This window comes from Sciurus carolinensis (assembly GCF_902686445.1).
Source record: "Sciurus carolinensis chromosome 14 unlocalized genomic scaffold, mSciCar1.2 SUPER_6_x, whole genome shotgun sequence".
In the NCBI taxonomy this organism is placed as follows: Eukaryota; Metazoa; Chordata; class Mammalia; order Rodentia; family Sciuridae; genus Sciurus; species Sciurus carolinensis.
This window is the reverse complement of record NW_025920104.1, coordinates 2,512,219-2,531,161: the sequence shown is the minus strand read 5'-3', so window position 1 is coordinate 2,531,161 and position 18,943 is coordinate 2,512,219. Positions and strand designations below refer to the sequence as shown.

The 18,943-nt window shown below is 33.5% G+C and overlaps 1 pseudogene; it reads left to right on the top strand.

The window, feature by feature from the left end:
* Positions 1-5,629: 5,629 nt before the first annotated feature.
* LOC124973154 (thioredoxin-related transmembrane protein 1-like) lies at positions 5,630-18,640 on the top strand (annotated as a pseudogene).
* Positions 18,641-18,943: the final 303 nt, after the last annotated feature.

Sequence of the window (18,943 nt, the reverse complement as noted above, 5' to 3'; positions counted from 1 at the left end):
CGATGTTTCTTTATCTGGTACTTTCTCCTAAATGCTCTTTCTCCTGTAATCTTCAAATGAGTTCCTTATGCAGCATACTTTAATTCATGGTTGATCATGTATTAAGAGAACATTTTCTCCATTCTAATTGTCTTTTTAATTTTCTACCATTTAAATTTAAATTTTAGTCCAATATAACTTTTCCTTTTAAATACAAACAAACCTTTCAAAAGTCCTTAAATAATTATTTCTGAAAGACAATATATTCTGAGATATGCAATAATTATACTAAGCTTAGGTATTTATTCATAATTCTCAAAATAAAACAAAGAAAATCAAATGAGATAGTAACATAAAATCTTTGTGTATTCTATCATCTCATATAGGACAAAAATGAAACATGATTAACTAATGGGGGAATGAAAATAAAGACCCTAAAAGACTTGTTTAACAAAAACTGCCATGCCCTACTCTGATTATTAGGGGAAAAATTTTGTATGAGAAAGCTTCAAACAATGCAGACAACTCACTCTATGTTAGAAAAGAAGCAATACAACCAAGCAGGTTTTAAATGTAATTGCTTCCCAGTCCCTTAGAACAGTTTTACTATCTTGATATAATTAAAAATGAGCTTGTATTCCCAGAGTTCTCAGTATTCTACATTCCAAAGACATGATTGATAACTGCATGATTATAAATAATGAAAACACCTCATTGGATGAAGATCAAACACCTGTGGTTGAAGTTCTCCAAGTTCAATTGCTGTCATTCCTACAGCCCAGTTGTCAAAAAGTTGGTTGTAGCCACCATCCTTCTCTACTTCCACAACTTCTGAAGCCATCCTAGAAGGAATCAGTGAGTCTAATATTTTCATTTTTTGAAAAAATACTGCTTCTTATAACCATTAGATTTGGAGAGAAAAGAAGCTGAGAGGTCTTTACTAGGAAAGAAGAAACTTCACCAGGAATGACTTAAATCTTTCTGTCTCCCTTTCTTACACACACATATATTTATATACTCTTTTAAAATTCATGTTTTAAAAATCTTGAATACTGGTGATCTGAGAAAATCCTTGCTGTATACTTTAGTTTGTGTTAAGTGAATCTTGTTATATAATACAGAAAAACAGAAAAGATTACCTAAAACCCTGTGAAGATCACAGAAAACTTCCCAAAGTAGATAAGACTTAAAACATGAATCAGCAGGGAGTTATGGTGAGTGAGGAGTCTGAGTATTTCAGGATGCAAATGCAGGTAGGCAAGGAAAGTGCATGGATCACCTGGAGAGCTGCTGGGGCAGGGCAACACAATATGTGTGATCTACAGATGGGATGGGTCTTACACTGCTAGTTATTATTCAGCAACAAGTACAGAAACAGAATAAGCATTCTCCCTTGTGCAAATGATCAATTTTTAGCAATCAATTTCACTTTATTTTATAAAAGTATGCCTGTGATAGGAAATTGAAAAATATTATCCTTTGTAAGAGAGGATTTAGAGGGTCTAGACAGTGTGGGAAAAATGAGCCTCAGAAGTATGGGCTAGATTATGAATAACCTATTGGTTACAAAAGCCTATTCATTTAGATTTTCTGAACCTCCTTGAAAGACATAATTATGGCAGGAAACTTAATCTAGATCTCACAACAACATGAAGGACAGTGTGAGAGTAGGTCAGGTGAGTTAGAGAAAAATTCCAAATATACAAAGGAAAAAAGGAAAAGAACATTTTGAAGACTCTGATAGAGAGAATTAAATAAAAGCGGCAGTCTGAAAATATTGAGTTGAGTATAAAATGCTGGTAGGATACTGAATGAGATCTATTTTTAAGAAACTGCTAAGTGTAGAGAAGACTGAAGGTCAACTGAGTAGCTGAGCTGGAGTTACATACTTGGGAGTAAGAGGTATATGAAGTCATCTGACATTATACAGTACAGATGATACTGCCTAGAAGAAATAGTCATTTTATTTTGATATTTACTCTTTTAGAATTGATTTATATTTATACTGATTGTACACAAGTTGCTTTAAAAATATTTTAATAACTATTTTGTTTATTATTATTATTTTTTAATGTGGTGCTGAGGATCAAACCCAATGTCTCACAGTGTGCTAGGCAAACACTTTATCATTGAGCCACAACTCCAGCCCCACAAGTTGCTTTTATATGCATTTAAGTTACAAAAAGTTCTACTAACAAACTGCCTTTCAACTTAAGTGTGGTTAATGATGTGTAAGATATATACTAAAAATGCTGACCTGTAAATATATATATATGTAAATATTTATATGAGTTCTACATACATAAGAATGGATCCAGGACTAAAGAGAAGAAAATGATTACTATGGAGCCTGATGATAACAGGCGAGTTTCATAGCCAAAAGAGGTTGAACTGGAGCCCAGAAAAAACAAATCAATTTCATTTCCTCTGCCCACTAGAATCATTTAGTGGTGGCTAACAGGGAAGCCAAGCTAACATTGCTGTGTTCCCTGACTCAGTGGGAAATGGAGCTGTTGACCCATGAGTCTGCCATAGGTGATGAAAATCACCCTTTGCAGTGGGGAGAACTTAAGATTAAAAACAGGAGAAGGTGTTAATGAAGAGATAACAAATAAAATTAAAGTAACAGTATTTCACATAGTACTATCAGGGTAAAAAATAGAAAATTTTGACTGGATAAAAGTGTTTACAACAGAGGAAACTCATAAAAAGAGGTGGAGGAGGGTAGTGGGAATTGCACTGAAAGGAATTCTATAGATAACCTAACTTACCTGTGCTTTCACATAACATTGATTGGTGTCTTCCTATTGTTAAAAGCAGCACATGGTAACTGAATAGAATTTGCAATACATGAAAAGCAAATGAAGCACAATCTCAAGCAAAAACAGTCACTCTTTCACACATTCTCATTCATACTTCTTACTTAGACATGTATTTTATAAAACACAACTTTTAAATTACCTTGCATGTACTAATTTTAATCTTGACTTTTTTTTTTCTTTTTTGGTACCCAGGAATGAACTCAGGAGCACTTTACCACTGAGTCACATCCCAGCCCTATTTTCTGTATTTTATTTAGAGACAGGGTCTCACTGAATTGCTTAGCACCTTGATTTTGCTGAGGCTAAATTTGAATTTGCAATCCTTCTGTCTCAGCCTCCAAAGCTTCAGGGATTTCTGGTGTGCACCACTGTGCCTGGCTTAACCTTGACATTTTGATTAGTAATCTGCCATAAACTCAATCCACTGACTATTCATCTTTTACAACATAATTTTTATTATTCAGCATATTTTTTCTTTGAATTGAAAGGTGTACATGATTCTTTTAACATATTCCAGGAGGTGGCTCAGTTGTAAAGCACCCCTGGGTTCAGTTCTCATTACCAAATATTAAAACATTTAAAAAATCAAAAAAAGTTGCTTATGGTTTACAAAAAACATCACAGCTAAATCACTCTTCAAAATTATATTGCTCTCAACTTATTTAATTTTTTCCAGAGAAGCAACACTTTATTCTGGGCTATGTACATGCACTTTGCCTAAAATATATAGTTCACAGATGGATTTGCTGCATCATTCACAATTGAGCTTTCAATGATACTGGCTTATTCATTTATTATTAAAGCTTTAAGGTTATACACAGTAGTTGGGATTATCCTGACAAACTCATACATACATGAAAATTGTTTTAAGTTTCTTCAGAAATTTTCTACCAATCTTCATTTTCATTGTGAAATGCTTAGTGATAAAGGGGATTATCCATGATTCCAGATGCTTTCCAATTTGATAAAAAAGAATATTGATGTTCATTTAATTTGCATTTTTGTTCAAGGGAAACACTTTTCATATTTTATGACTTCACATATGTGTTATGTTAATAACTCTGCCTGTAATGAAACATTATATTGACTTAAAAGAACTTATGTTAAAGATATTAAACCTCATTTAGTATATTTTAGCCAATATTTCCTATTTTTTCACTTAAATTTTAAGGTACCCAACATGCATTTTTAAAATTTTCATGTAAAATTGATCAATCATTCCCTTAAAAGTTTCATGCCAAGAAAGCTTCCACTCTCAAAGTAGATAGTTACTGATGGCTCTTTCAGCATTAGTTATGAAGTATGTAGCTACTTTACTTTTTGAATAATACACTATCTAAATTATTTATCTGCATATTATGGAGTCCAATCTTTTACATGCATAGTCAAATTCTAAAACAATCAATAAATTACTTTACATATTAAGGGGTATTATTATGTCTCCTATTGTATTTCAATCATTTGTTAATAACTAAAATAGCATTTTAGAATGATTATTTTGCCAGTATCTGGAATTACTAAGTATGAAGTTTAATCACTAAACATGAAGAGACAAAAATGTACCCATCACATTAATGTCTTACCAATAAGATGTGCCAATGAAAGATTTTTGCTTTGCTATAGTAGCTGATACATTTGCTGCAACACCAAAATGAGCTAGTGAGAAAAAGAGTGGAATAGAAAATTTTAATTCTTTTCAGAGCAAGTAATGTTTCTAAGTTTCACAGTTCCAATAATGCTTTAAGCATAACATTAAAAATTCAGAAGTTTACATCAGGTAATTGTACATAAATTGAACACCTTAATCTTTCTTACTTTATAACAAACTCATTAAAATAATTTAATAGAATTTTACTACAATGAAAATGTACTTTATTAAGAACAAAATCAATAAAAGTACTTTTATTACAAGCTTACTGAAGTTAATTTGGAGAACAAAAAAGTACTCGAACACATGGGCAAAACACATTCCTGAATTCCTTTTATCCTAACTTAACAGGGATAGTATCTTACTATTTTTAGAAATGTAATTTTTCTTGATACATAACTTTTTATTGTTTGTTGTTAAAAATGGTTATAAAAAACGAAATAGAGTTCATTTTGTCATTTAATATATCAGGAAATTTTACCCCCACATATTAAAAATATTAATTATTGAATTATATTCCATAAGTAATAAACTGTGGTTTAACAGTTGTTCTATTTTTAGAACTATGTATTTTTTTCTATCATAAGTAAATACCTCTAAGAATATGACTTTTTTATCTTTAGGATTAATTTGAACAAACTGAGTCTCAGGACTAAAAATTACTGTGCCAAAGTATAAACATTATTATGATTTAATATGAAAATTAAAATTAAATAATGTCAATTCTCATCAAAAATTTTATTAATTTTTGGAAAAAAATTTGAAATTTGAAACATACCCAATTTTATAATCACCATGAACTGTTAATAAATTATTTGCACCACCCAAAAATAGAAATTCTAACAAATTAGCATCAGAAATTTTTTCCAATACAATTAGCAATTTAAACATATAAAATGAACTTACTTTCATATTTCTATGCATTTTGCCTTTAGTGTGCAAATAGGCAAGACCCTGAGATTTAAAAAATAATATGTATCTGTCATGAGCACTACTAAAGTCAGATGGCTTGCCTCTTTCCCTCCTCCAGCACCTGCTGGGAGCAGAGTCCGCTCATGTGCCCTGAGTTTGCCCTGGGCACTTGGGCCTCTGGGAACCGCCATGCGCATGAGCAGAGTTAAGGACCAGAGCGGAAGTGAGGCAGGGCTGAGGCGTGTTTGAGTGGTGGCGACTGGCGGTCATGGCTTCCTCCAGAGGTCTCCTGATTTTCCTGACAGTGTTAGTGCTGTTGCTTCTGCGACTTCTGTGACTCCAAGGGCAGTGGAGCAATGTACGTGTCATCACAGAAGAGAACTGGAGGGAATTGCTGGAAGGAGAATGGATGATAGAATTGTGAGTGTGGGGTGTTTGTCCCATGATGCGTGCCAGGTCCCCTAGGAGCATGCTTACCCAACCTCATCCCCTCTTCCTCAGGCATGCCCCAACTTCCCCAGACGTGCCTCCCAGTCCCTGAGCAGGTGCCCCAAATCCTCTGGGTCCCCAGCTCCTTTTCTTCTGCACTGGGTTCCAATGTTCCTTTTCCAGTGATGTGGTGTGCCAAAGGATTTGTGCTCTGTAGAATTGTCTCTTAACTTTTCTTCAGGATTTTGAGACTGGGATTTGGGAGTCATGAGTGGGGAGAGGAGTCTGACTAGTTCCCATCCTTTATAGATGGACATCTAGACTTATTTTCACTAAGTTTTACAAAAGAGAATATTGAGCACAATCTCTAGCTCTTTGTTTATTCTTAAGAAATTTCCATTTGTGGTGTTGGAATTTGGGACTTTTTGTTGCATATGCTAAGTCAAAATAGGGTTATTTAAAAATATTCATGCACTCCTCACATTCTCTTCTCCCATCTCATTTTTTTTTTTTTGTGGTGCTGGCGATTGAACCCAGGGCCTTGTGCTTGCAAGGCAAGCACTCTACCGACTGAACTATCTCCTGAGCCCTCCCATCTCACTTTTCCATTGTGTATTCGCAATGTAGAGTATTCTCGAGTTGTGACTCCTTGGCCTTTGTAAGTGATAGTGCATTAAGAAATTATTACTTTAATTATTACAAACTCTTAAGAGCATTAGGTTGCAGTAGTTCAAACAAAACCCTGTGTCTTGTGTGGTAGTTCTAACTTAAAGTACTTTCTGCTACCATAGGAAATAAATGCCTTTGTTTTAGATGCTAAATAGTTGGTGGTGGTAGTATGACTGAAAAGAGTGGTGTAACAGATAATAACCAATACAACCATTACTGAATATTGTCTGTATACTGCACAACACATTAACCTTTAATTGCATTATCATATTTAATTCCCTAATGATAATTACTATTATCCCATTATATAGATGAGAGACAGATGTTTAATTTATCTGGCCAGATATTGGTATATTGGCTTTCTTTGGGCCTCCAGAAAAACCATGCAATAATTGTTAGAACACCTGCTTCTTTAACAAGACTCTGGTATTTTCCTGGATCATGTATGAAGTAAGTTGGCAATTAAGGAAGCAAGTGGTGTGGACATCCCAAAGGGAGAACCCAGAAGACAGTCAGTAAATTTTGAATCATAAAACATAATAACAAAAATAAAATAGGGGAAATGTTTAGTACACACATAATCTGTTGTTGAAACCATGGAGGAGGGGAAGTATAACCAGTGGCAGTATTTTTTTTTTTTTCATCAGTAGCTTATTTTAGACTTGGGTCTGTAAAATATTTAATGTTAAAAACAATATGTTGAGTAGTAGAGCTTATGAATTTATATGCAAAATACAGTCAAATATTACTTTAAGATATTTTCAAATTCATTTGGTCAAACAGTAAATATAGCATTAGAAGAGGTATTAAGGAGAAAACAACAAACAAAATACACTGACAATGAGTTAAATCCAAATTAGAGCATCTATCAGAAATTATAGAAGTGTTTTTCTTCTTTGCCCATGGCTAAATATTTAAGTTTCAACAAGACTTTAAAAAACACAAGATGCAACATTTGAAAAAAGAAAGGATTGCTGGACAGGGTGGCAAACACCCATAATCCCAGCCACTCAGGATGCTGAAGCAATCCCTATCCCTGATACAAAAAAAAAGAAGAAGAAGAAGAAGAAGAAGAAGAAAAGAATTAAAGAAAAAGGAATTAGTATTCTTAACAGTTTACTTTTAATTACAAGTGAATTATTTTCAGTTAATCTATTTCTGATCAGAAGTTATTATAGATATATTTTCATTGTGATGAAACTTATTATTAAGGAGTTTGAGTTTTATGTATCATACTAGTTTGCTTTATTCTGCAGTCCTGTTTTTGAAATTTTCCCTAAAACAAGTCAAGAAAATATGAATACAGAAATTGTATTTTTGTTTTTTAATATGTATAGACTTCATTTGTTCTGGTTCTATAAGCTGAGGGAAATTACATTCTACAGTAAAGTAGAGAAGCAAAATTATAGAGAAAAATTAGGACCTGGATGATTATGAATGCCATTAAAATGCTATTATTTTTGGTCATAGAATATGTAAACCCAGTTTCTCAGAAACTAACTGGCCAAGAATTTCATTTAGCCTGCTTTAGTATTTGTGTGGGTATTAGGTTTAGGTTTTAAAATATTTATATAAAAATGCAGGTCTCTAGCTTTTTTAAATATGAATAGCCTTCCTTCCAGGGCTTACCATTCCTGTGGCAATCCTGCTGCATAGTAGTAGTACCTGACTTAAGCTGTAACTTGTATTTCTTCATTCTCCATAGCCCAGGGTACTTTCTATTTTTCCAACCCCTTGCAATTGACTCTGCAGTACAAAACTGTTAAAATGGTAAACTTCAAAAAATGTCTTGTGCTTTCTGATGACCACATGGTAGTAGAAAAATTCAAGAGTTTCTAAAGAGCTTTTTTTTCATAAGGCCCTGTGTCTTTAAAAATTTACTCTAAAGTTTGCTTTACTATGGATGGTTATGATCCTCAATTTATACTTCTTAATATCCAAATTTTTAGACCCATAGATCTGTTTTCATGTGCATAAAATTAACCACTTTATTTTCAGTTTTTAGTGTAAATATTCTAAGTAAATTATATGTTTAAAATATTCTTGGGTTGTAGGTCAGTGCTAGAGTGCTAGCCTAGCATGTGTGAGGCACTCAGTTCAATCCTCAGCATCACATAACAATAAATACAGGTGTAGTGTGTCCCTCTACAACTAAAATATTTACAAAAATATTCTTCACAATTTTGTTTTATACCAAGATTCGTAATCATGAGAGCACTTAGCTTTTTGTTCTTAAACTTATTTTTGTTATGCATTGTCTTGTCCTGTTTGTCAAAATCTTCAACCCAAATGGGAAAATTTTGCTGAAAGGGGAGAAGATCTTGAGGTTAATGTTGCAAAAGTAGATGTTGCAGAGCAGACAGGTACTGTAATTCTGGATGATTTTGTTTCTTTGTCAATTATGTTGAAATTCATCTTATTTTTAAACATCTTAAGCTCTTAACCTTTCATTACATTTTGAAAACAGTGTTTTGCATCCAGTTAAATTAGTTCAAAATCAGTTAAACTCACTTGACTTATCATCTCTCTCATGGGGGTTCAGCATGCAATGACTGCAAAAAGCAGATTCCCTAGTTGTGTATAGAGCTCATTGTTTGTGTCATCAGTGCTTGACACATAGTTAATAAGAAATGTAAGCTGTAATCATTATTACCTGTCTTAAGAAAGATTCATAGTCTTTCCCATGTTTAGCAGTAATATAAACTGCCTTTGTTCTTGTATGTCAGTTATGATTTGATTTGAAACCTAAGACCATATTGTATTTACCCTTGACACATCACTAGTAGTTTTAATCATACATTAGTTTTAATGACCAAGTGCTTACATATATACAAAAATGTCTTTAATGATCAAACTTGACAAACTTTTAAATTGAGCTAATATGGAATAATGTGTCTTCTAAAGTTGCTTTAAGGATATAATTTGTATTTGCATTTTTATTACAAATTTCTACTATTTTAGGCATAATTTTTATATTCTTAATAGCATTTAAATAATTTTGAATCACTTTATACATAGTGATTGTCCCATGTAAAACCAGATGTATGTTCTTTATCTCTTGTAGAACTGAGTGTATGGTTTACTATAACTGCTATTCCTACTATTTATCAGTAAGTATTCAAAGATTCTCAGTTATGGAGATGGATGGATCATAGTGTAATTGGAATAGTAGGCCTCTCTCTTGGATTATGTTTGAAGAGCTGAGGTAATTTAATCTAGCAAATACTTTAGAGAGCACATTTTGCTTTTATAGTACCCTATGTTCCTTTTGATAGGTGGATGATACTTGAAGGAGTCTTTGTTGTCAGAGATTTATAGTTAATTGGAAAGTAATGCTCTGGTGAAATGGTGTGATCCTCTTCAATATAGGTAATGGTTGTAAGCCCAGAGTGCTGTTGTATCCTTTGGAAAATAGGATGAAGGGGAGATCTTGCTGTTTGCAGTGGCAGTTTCTGGAGAACACAACATTTAAAGGAAATCTTGGAAGTAGAACATTTAAGAGTGCAGGGAAAGCATTCCACTCCATGGACATTCTCATAAACAGGAATGTGGTATTTACAAAAATAAACTAAGCCTTGAGGAGAAAGTAGAGGGTGATACAGTAGTGTTAAGTCAGAAGGAACAGAAATATGTAGTCTGCAATATCAGGTCTTTTAGTTTGACCTTATTGGTATTCTAATCTGGAGGTAGGGAATCTCAAATCTGTCCACCTGCTGTACCTTGATGTTAGCTAGATGGTAAGCTAAATGTTAAGAGGTATTTCTCCTCATTTAAAATTTCAAAAACAATATGGCAATTCTGTTGAGTTTGGTGGTGCATGCTTGTAATCCCAGTGACTCAGGAGACTAAGACACAAGAATCACAAGTTTGAGGCCAGCCCCTGCAAATTAGCAAGACACTGTCTCAGTATAAAAAATAAAAAGGTTAGAGTTGTAGCTAAGTGGTAGAGCACTCCTGGGTTCATTCCCCAATACTGCCAAAAAGAAAAACAACAGCAAAACAAATTGACAATTCCTTGTGTATTTCTGTATCTTGTTTCCTTTTCCTTTTTTCCACTTTTTGCTTTAGTTCTTTAGAGACTCATCCTCCCTTCTCATCTATTTAAATTTATTTTCTCTGTATCTCAAAGGTGCTTCTCTCCCTCCCTTTTCCCTCATTCCTTTTCCCCACATGTTCCTCAATTGTTTGTAATCAGTATTCTCAATATCTGGAATTTCCTGCCCTTTTTCTCTTAGTCATGGCATTTACCTTGCTTTTTTCTCTTCATTTTTGTCTGTTGCAATCTTACTTGTCCTTCAAAGAACTACTTCAATTCCATCTTCTCCTTAAAGCTTTATGTTTTTGAATGGGAGCTTCTTTGTAGTCTCTTTCTCTGAATGGAAAAAGGATCCCCTGACCCTGTGGTAGGTAGTAGGGAAGAATGGAGCTTCTGCACTTGAAGATGCACAAGACTGGAGAACAGTTAGAACTATTTGACAGAATCCCATAAATAGGGAATGGGAAGGTGGAGGGGGATGGAAGGAAGTGTGCAAAGTTGACTGTAAATAGAATCACTGAAGTCCCTGGGAGGAAAGCACTGCCCCAGATGCTTTCTGTAATTTAAAACTGAATGGCAGAGGTGATGTGACTATGATGGAAAATTCCACAAAAAACAAACAAAAAACTTTTAAACATAGTTTAAAAATAGCTAATAATTTTCATGTTTCAGGCATTATTTTAATAACTTTTCATATTGTAATGCTTTTAGTATGTTAGTTATACATAAAACTTAAACATCATTTTTTGAGATTTATCTGCTTACTGCACTTTCATAGTACTTTCATACTTGAAAGAGTGAGAACAAAATCTTAAGTCTTATGATTGTGTTTGGGGCTAAGATGTCATCAGTAGTAATTTAACATGCTTCTACATTGCTAATGATTTTGAATATTAGGATGAACTAAAATGAGGTGAAGAAATAGTGAAAACAAATACAAAATTTATTTTCCATTGCTATTAATATTTAATTCTGATCTTTAGTTGTGAGGATGGTAAATTCAGACACTATCCAGGTCCAAAGACTAAGAAGGACTTCATCAACTTTATAAGTGGAAAAGAGTGGAAGAATATTGAACCTGTTTTATCATGGTTTGGTTTAGGTTCTCTTCCATAAGTATGAGGGATTTTTCTCTTATTTGCTTCCCAATTAATTGGAAGAGATAATTATGTTTTTCTTTCATATGAATAAATACATGTACACAGTTTGTTTCTTGGACACTTAAGGCATATGTGGATTTATTATGTGTTTGATATTTTTAGTTAGATCTTGTAAATCAAACACATAACCTTGATACTTATTATGCTACCTGAGGCCATTCTGTAGAATTATGCTTAGTGTCTTTTTAGGAATATTTTATATGCTTAGATTTGATCATATGTGTCATTAAAAACTAAATATTGCCCCAAAGACTGAAGAGTATAATGGGCATGTGGTAATTTGAGAGACTCAAACATTACCTACATATATTACCTTTAAACTCCTTGATGTACAGTGATTCATTATGTGTGATTACTCTGCCCATCTAACTTGTATGGATAATGTGTCTGAACAATATATAATGGCATGATTAATTCCTGAGCTTAAATGTAGTTAGAAGATAGGTATGTTTTTATACCAGTTAGGATTGTGAATGGCAAGCCTATTTTCTGCTACACAGTTGGAGTGCAAATCCTCAGTGGTCATTCAAGAGACTTTTGGGAATGGTGAGTTTCATGGAGGTTAACATGTTCTCATCTTATTCTAGTCTCCTCACCATACTTGCCCTTGGGAGATGGGGTGTGGATCACCAACTATCAGAGAAAAGTGCTTTGGATTCTGGGAGTAGGAGAAAGATCAGCTCTGAGCAGTAGTTTGTAATTGAAGTGTATCTTTTCCTTTTGTGCCTCCAGATTATTCTTTAGATATCAAAACTTCTCAGTGAACCATCATGTCCACTGCAATTATGGAACCTAGTATTCCTGATATAGTTTAGTTAGTGCAGACAATAGTGAAGGCACACAGAAGTTTAAGTTCCTTATTGCTATTCCTACTTGTCTTTTTTCTTGTTGTTGCCATACTGGGGATTGAGCCCAGGAATTCTCTGCCACTAAGCTATATCCACAACAAATATTATTTTATTTATTTATTTTGTGGGGGTACTGGTAATTGATCTTGGTGGGCACTCAACCACTAACCACATCCCCAGGCTTCTTTTGCATTTTATTTGGTCCCACTGAGTTGCTTGCACCTTGTTTTTGCTACAGCTGGCTTTGAATTCATGATCCTCCTGCCTCAGCCTCCAGAGCCATTGGAATTATAGGCATGCACCACCACACCCACCCAATTTTATTTTCATTTTGAGATTGGACCTTGCTGTGTTCCTGAGACTGGCCTCAAATTTTTGTCCCTCCTGTCTTGTCCTCCCAAGTCACTGGGATTATAGGCCTGTACCACTATACCCAGGTTCCCACTTGGCCTGTTAAACAACAAAGGCAACATGATTAAGTTAGTTTTCAATGTTGAACTTAAAATGTAACTGATTTTTGTTTTTTTTTTAATATTTTAAGTGAATCTTAACTTTTTTGTGGTAGAAAAAGGTAGTAGCTTGTAATTTTCTGTGTAATCCTAAAGGCAGCAGGCTTTACCTTTTTTATTGTGAGACTGTGTACAGGGGGTATGGCAAGGGTAAGCTTACCAGGTTCATCCACCCCATCATTTGTCATTGAATTAAGCCATCCTTTCACTTGTGCATGAAAAAGCCCTTGGGAACACCAATTTCTACTTCTTGCTAAAGGTGATATTGTTTGAAACACACAAACCCTTCTTTTTGAAGCATGCTTTTTTTAAATTGCCCATTTAAACTACCTGCATTTAACTTCATAAAAATAATTATGTTTACTTATGATTTAGTTCTTATGTAGTCATTTATACATCATTGCAAGTTGTCAAATTGTGCTATTGTAAATTTTAATTTTTAACAAAATAGGAAAAGTAATTTTGTTTTGGAGGTGCTGGGGGTAAAATCCAGGGTCTTGTACATTCTGGGCAAGTGATCTGCCACTGTGTTACATCCATAGCAAGAGAGAAGTAATTTTATTTGGAAAAAGTCCTATTAACAAGTGTCCCAAATTGTTTCTTCAGGCTCCCTTCTATGCTTTTTTTCTTTCTTTCTTTTTTTTTTTTTTTGGAAGATTTTAAGGGTGAGTAAGAATTGCCATTTCCAACTGATTTCATAGAACCAGTTGGTCAGTATTTTGAGGAATCATCAGATGAAAGTTATAAGTGAATATTGAACTGTAAGCAGAGGTGCATGCCTGTAATCCCAGCTACTTGGGAGGCTAAGACAGGAATATCACAGATTTGGGACAAGCCTTGGTAATTTAGTGAGACCCTATCTCAAAAGAAAAATGGAAGGGGGATATAGCACAGCAGTAGAGTACTTATTACCTAGGATATGCAAGATTCTGACTTTAATCCTGAGCACCAAAGGGGGGGGGGAGGAAAAGAAAAAGTGACCATTGAAAACCATAAAAAGAAAGAAAGAGTACCAATATTTTATTTATGAGATGATCAGGTGATGACAACCTTTCAGAAACTTAGATTTTATGAGCAACCTTATTACAGTCATGAAATGAGTGAGTGATAACTTTTCTTAATAGTAGCAATAATATTCATTGTTGGGGAAAATGATGGACTAGAAAATAGAAAATATAGACAAAGCTGTGTATCTTAGTCAGTTTTAAAATCATCTCTTTTTTATTTTAGGATGAGTAGTATGTCAGCACACTTTCAGCTGTCTGTGAATATCAGGTTAAGGATTAAAAGTTTTCTATCTTTATTATTTTTTTAAAGAAACCATTTTTAGTTCAGTTTTTTCCTTTTGATTTCAGACTTGCTACAACTATTATATATTCAAAAACTTGGATTACTCCTTTGGGGAATCATACATTTTTTTTTTTTTTAGCAACTCTGCTTTCAGGATTGTCATTAGAACTTGTGAGTACTTAGTTTTTAGAGCACTAAAATATTTTAAAAAATAAATTGCATTAGTTGTATTATATGTAAAGATTCTGTTTATTTTTACAGTGTATGCTATTTGTAGTAAATTGCCTTTGTCCTTCAAAAAGGCACAACTACAGCCATATCTTTTAAGTAAGTATATTTTATGATGTTTTTGTTTCTGGAGATTTATTTGTTTTTTGCTGTGTGAATCTGAGGCCTATCACTTGCTAATAAACAAACTTTTTACCAATGAGCTACATCCCCAATCCTGAAGTGTTTATATTTTTATTCACCTGTAATTTCATTTTTGTAAACACAGTTACACACTTAGTAGGTTCCTCTTCTGCTTTGGTTCCTAAGTTTGGATTGGTGGCCTCTATCAGTTGTGTAAATGAATGGGGAGATGTGTACATCATGTAAAAATGGTATCCCAGTGAATTTTGGAAAATTGTTCTTTTCTTTTTTTTTATTGTAAACAAATGGGATACATGTTGTTTCTGTGTACATGGCATAAAGATATACAATTTGTGTAATCATAAATTTACATAGGGTAATGCTGTTGATTTATTCTGTTATTTTTCCCTTCCCCCTACCCCTCCTGTTATTTTCTTGACTCAGAAAATTTCAACATTGCATTTAGCTTGTAGTTACTTAATAACATTGATTTGATGTCAGTGTGTTTGCATACGTCATGTTATTCATGGATCTGCTTCAGTGTACTTGAGTCAAAATTTTAATTTTTTGGTAAGCATACTTTACTCTTAAAGTCATTCACTTTGTTAGTGGCTGTACTTGAAGTTTATTTTTTGTTCCAGCCAATTTAAATTTTTTGGTAGAATATTGGGAAAATGTATCTCCTGTAGCTGATCTGAATTGGTATTGGCCTGTACTGAACTGTAAAATGAATTTATAAAATTCAAAGTATTTATTTCTGCTGCCTGTTGTAATACAGGTACTTCCCAATGTTTTATTTTTGATTTTGGAAAATTGTGCTGGTGGTAGAAGCCCTCATGCTTTCAGTTAGTAAGAAACTTGGACTTTTCTTTTATCTATTGACTTTTCAGCAACTTTATGGTTGACTCCTTAGGTGAAATAGTTTCCATTTTTTAGTTGAGGAAGCTAAGGTTGAGAGAGATGAGAGATTTCCCCAAAGTCACACAGAAATTGCAGAGCATAGTGTAAACCTAAATCAAACACATGACAATCATGATATTTTCTATATTTTGCTGCCCTTCTTAAGATTTATTGAGGTCAAAACTCCTGAAATGAAATCAGTGAATATTTCATTTACAGTGTACCTATCCTTCCCAGATAGTTGTGTTGATAGTAAAAGGGGCAGTTATGAGGTAAGTAATAATTCTGTCCTCCAGGGGCTACTGACCTGCAGGAAAAACTGTAAACACAGATTATTTAAAAGATAAATTTATTATCAGGTGTAAGGTTTTTACAAAGATATGAAAATAATTCATTCACAAACTCAAGTTGTGAATAAAAAATAACATTTGATTTAGCAAATACAAAAGATAACTATATAGAAATATATTTTATTATCAATTTTATTGATTACTATTCTGTACTTTTCCTCTAAGTTCTGTAACTGTCAGAAAATTTGTAGATCAATAGGGTGCAACTGACTGTAGATACCATAAATAACCAGTCATGCTGAATCACACTATATAGACTGAATCATTTTGGGGGCAATTTCCAGAGTCTCCATTAAAGTCATCTGCTGAGAGGGTACTCTGGGAGTCTGCATAGATTAATTTCTGTATCTAGTAACATAGATATTGGAGTCAGAGATGTCTTCCAATTGGAGCAAACTTGAATGTGTATTGTATTTGCCAGGAGAACTGTTGCAACAGATTGCTGGTCCCTGCCCTGGGTTTTGGAATCAAGTTCTGTGATGAGGCTGGGAATTTGCATTTCTGAAAAATTCAAGGTGAAGTTAATGCTGCTAATCTGAAGACTGCTTTTTGAAAAATACTGTCTTGGACAAAATGGTTACCCATAGAAACTTGTATAGGTCTGTGCCCATGAAAGAATTAGGTGTTGACATATAAATGCTGTAAAAATAGTGACTCTGGTAGGTTTCCCTCTATGGAATAAACTGTGGGATTTATCCATTGTATACATAAAAGAATGTAAGTTCTCAAAAGAGGGAGTTGGAACAGTGAATATGTTTAATTTTAGAAATTTTCTGAAATGAACAAAAAGGAATGGCAGAGATGATACTGTACATCTTTTAGCAAGTTACAAGAAAATTAATTTTCTTAGAAATTTTTAAAATTGACATTTAATTCATGTGAAACTACTTAAGTTTTTCTCTTCTCTACTGATGTCCATAGTAAAAAGTTACTAGAAAAGATGATACCTTGTAATAACTTAAGTTGGAGAGATTGAAAAGCATAAAGTAATAGTTTTTCTAAATGTATTTCTAAAAGATAGGTCTGTAATATTCACATTATTCTAATGATGCATAATAAGTTCTTAGTATTCACTCTGCATATGCTTAGGCAATTTGTTTTCCTTTAGTGACATAATTGATAGATAACTAATTTAAACTTTAATGTGATGATACCCCTTCTGGAGCAAGCCACATGTTTTGAGTTGTTATCCCTTATAAGTGTATGAGTTGTTTAGAAAAAAAAAAAAAAACTCATTCTACCTTTTGATCATATAGCAAGAAGTCTGAGGACAGAATTGAGGAGATCCTTAGGACCCAGATAATGTTATTAAGATACTGTGTTTCTTAATATGTCAGTTCTCCTTACCTTGCTGCAGTCTCAGCTCTGAGTGACTCTTTGTTCTCAAGATAATCAAAGAAAGCCATCACTCACAGGGAGAAAGAAGGAAATCCACTTTCTTCTTATACTCCCCTAACTTTGAGGGAAGTCCCAGTGCATTCCATTTGTAAAGGATTCACTACAAAGATTTACTTTAAACCATGGTTTCCCAAGCTTGACTTTACTGACCACTTTGAGCAGATGATTTTTAATTGTATGAACTACCTTTTGTATATTGTTGGATGCTCAAAGGTATCTCAGTATTTGCTAGCAGCAATGCCCAGCTCCCCCCACAAGATGTAACAGCCAAAGATATCGCCAAACATTGCACAGTGTTTCTTGGGGGACAGTATCATTCTTGGTGGAAAACCACTGTTTTAAACTCTAATATTCACTGGAACCATGGGAATGTGTCATGCATAGGTTCTTTTGACCCAGTATAGAGAGGGATGCCATGCAGACCAAACATTAAGTTGTGTATGACTGGAAAATTCTTCTCATATTTTGCCCTACTTATTAATGCTTCCCCCAGTTCTGAGTTGCCTAGGAATCTCAACAGTCTAGAATTAGTGAACATAGTAAAACTCATGGGCCAAATTTCCTTTCAGTAACATGGTATGCTCTGAGCTTAAGTTAATTAGCAATTGGCCCTGTAACAAATATAATGTGTGTATGTGCACATGCTTAAATATTCATTGAACTATACACTTAATATGTTTTATTTTATGTAAATTTTATTGTTAGTAATTTACCTTAATAAGATGGTGAAGGGAAAGCACATTTATGAGACTAGAAAAAATGAACAAGAATATGATTTTTAACTGTACACATTGTGATTTCTTTTTTCCTGGCAACTGAAACAGGATAGCATTGAAGTTTTAGTATACTTGTAGAACAAAATATTAATAGGAAATTAATGTAATATTTGCTTAATGCAGTATAGTTTCTTAAATTTTCCACATTCACAGCATTAATGCTTATTGATTAATTACAGTTCACTTTATAGATAGTTAGGTAATTAGAATGAGTTTGGCAAGTAAAATGGATCTTACTACCAGTTTTTATAATCTTCACTGTTTTCTTAATAATTTATTCCTTTTGTACATCCAAACAAATGTTTCAGGCAGTCATAGACATATGAATCATTGTATCTTGATTTGAATCTGAAACAAATCTACAACATATTTCTGGTCCTTGTCTTTAAGAGTAATCATTACCAGAATTTTATCAACCTTAGAAAAAAGTGGAGGAGGAACAAGAGGCAGGTGAAGAAGATGTTTCAGAAGAGGAAGCTGAAAGTAAAGATGGAGCAAAGACTTCACAGAATGCCATGAGACATCACTCTGTGGGTCCATGGTTGTCCATTGATAAATCCTAGTTAATTTTTATGGATAACTTAATATCATGATTTTAACAAAACTTGAAGGTTGATCATTAGTTTTTATGTGAACTGTGACTTACATATTACAGGATTTGATGTAGATTGTTGGATTGCACAGGTTTCATTAAGAAAATAAAAGCAGATATAAAAGTCTGCAATATGTTTTAAGAACATTGTGGTGGTGGTTTAAGCAATGTTTAATTTTGGAATATCTCATGGCAAGCAATGAGACTTTTATGTTTATTTAATAATAACCTGTTTCAAGTCTGAATTGAAAAAAAAATTACATTTCCCAAGGAT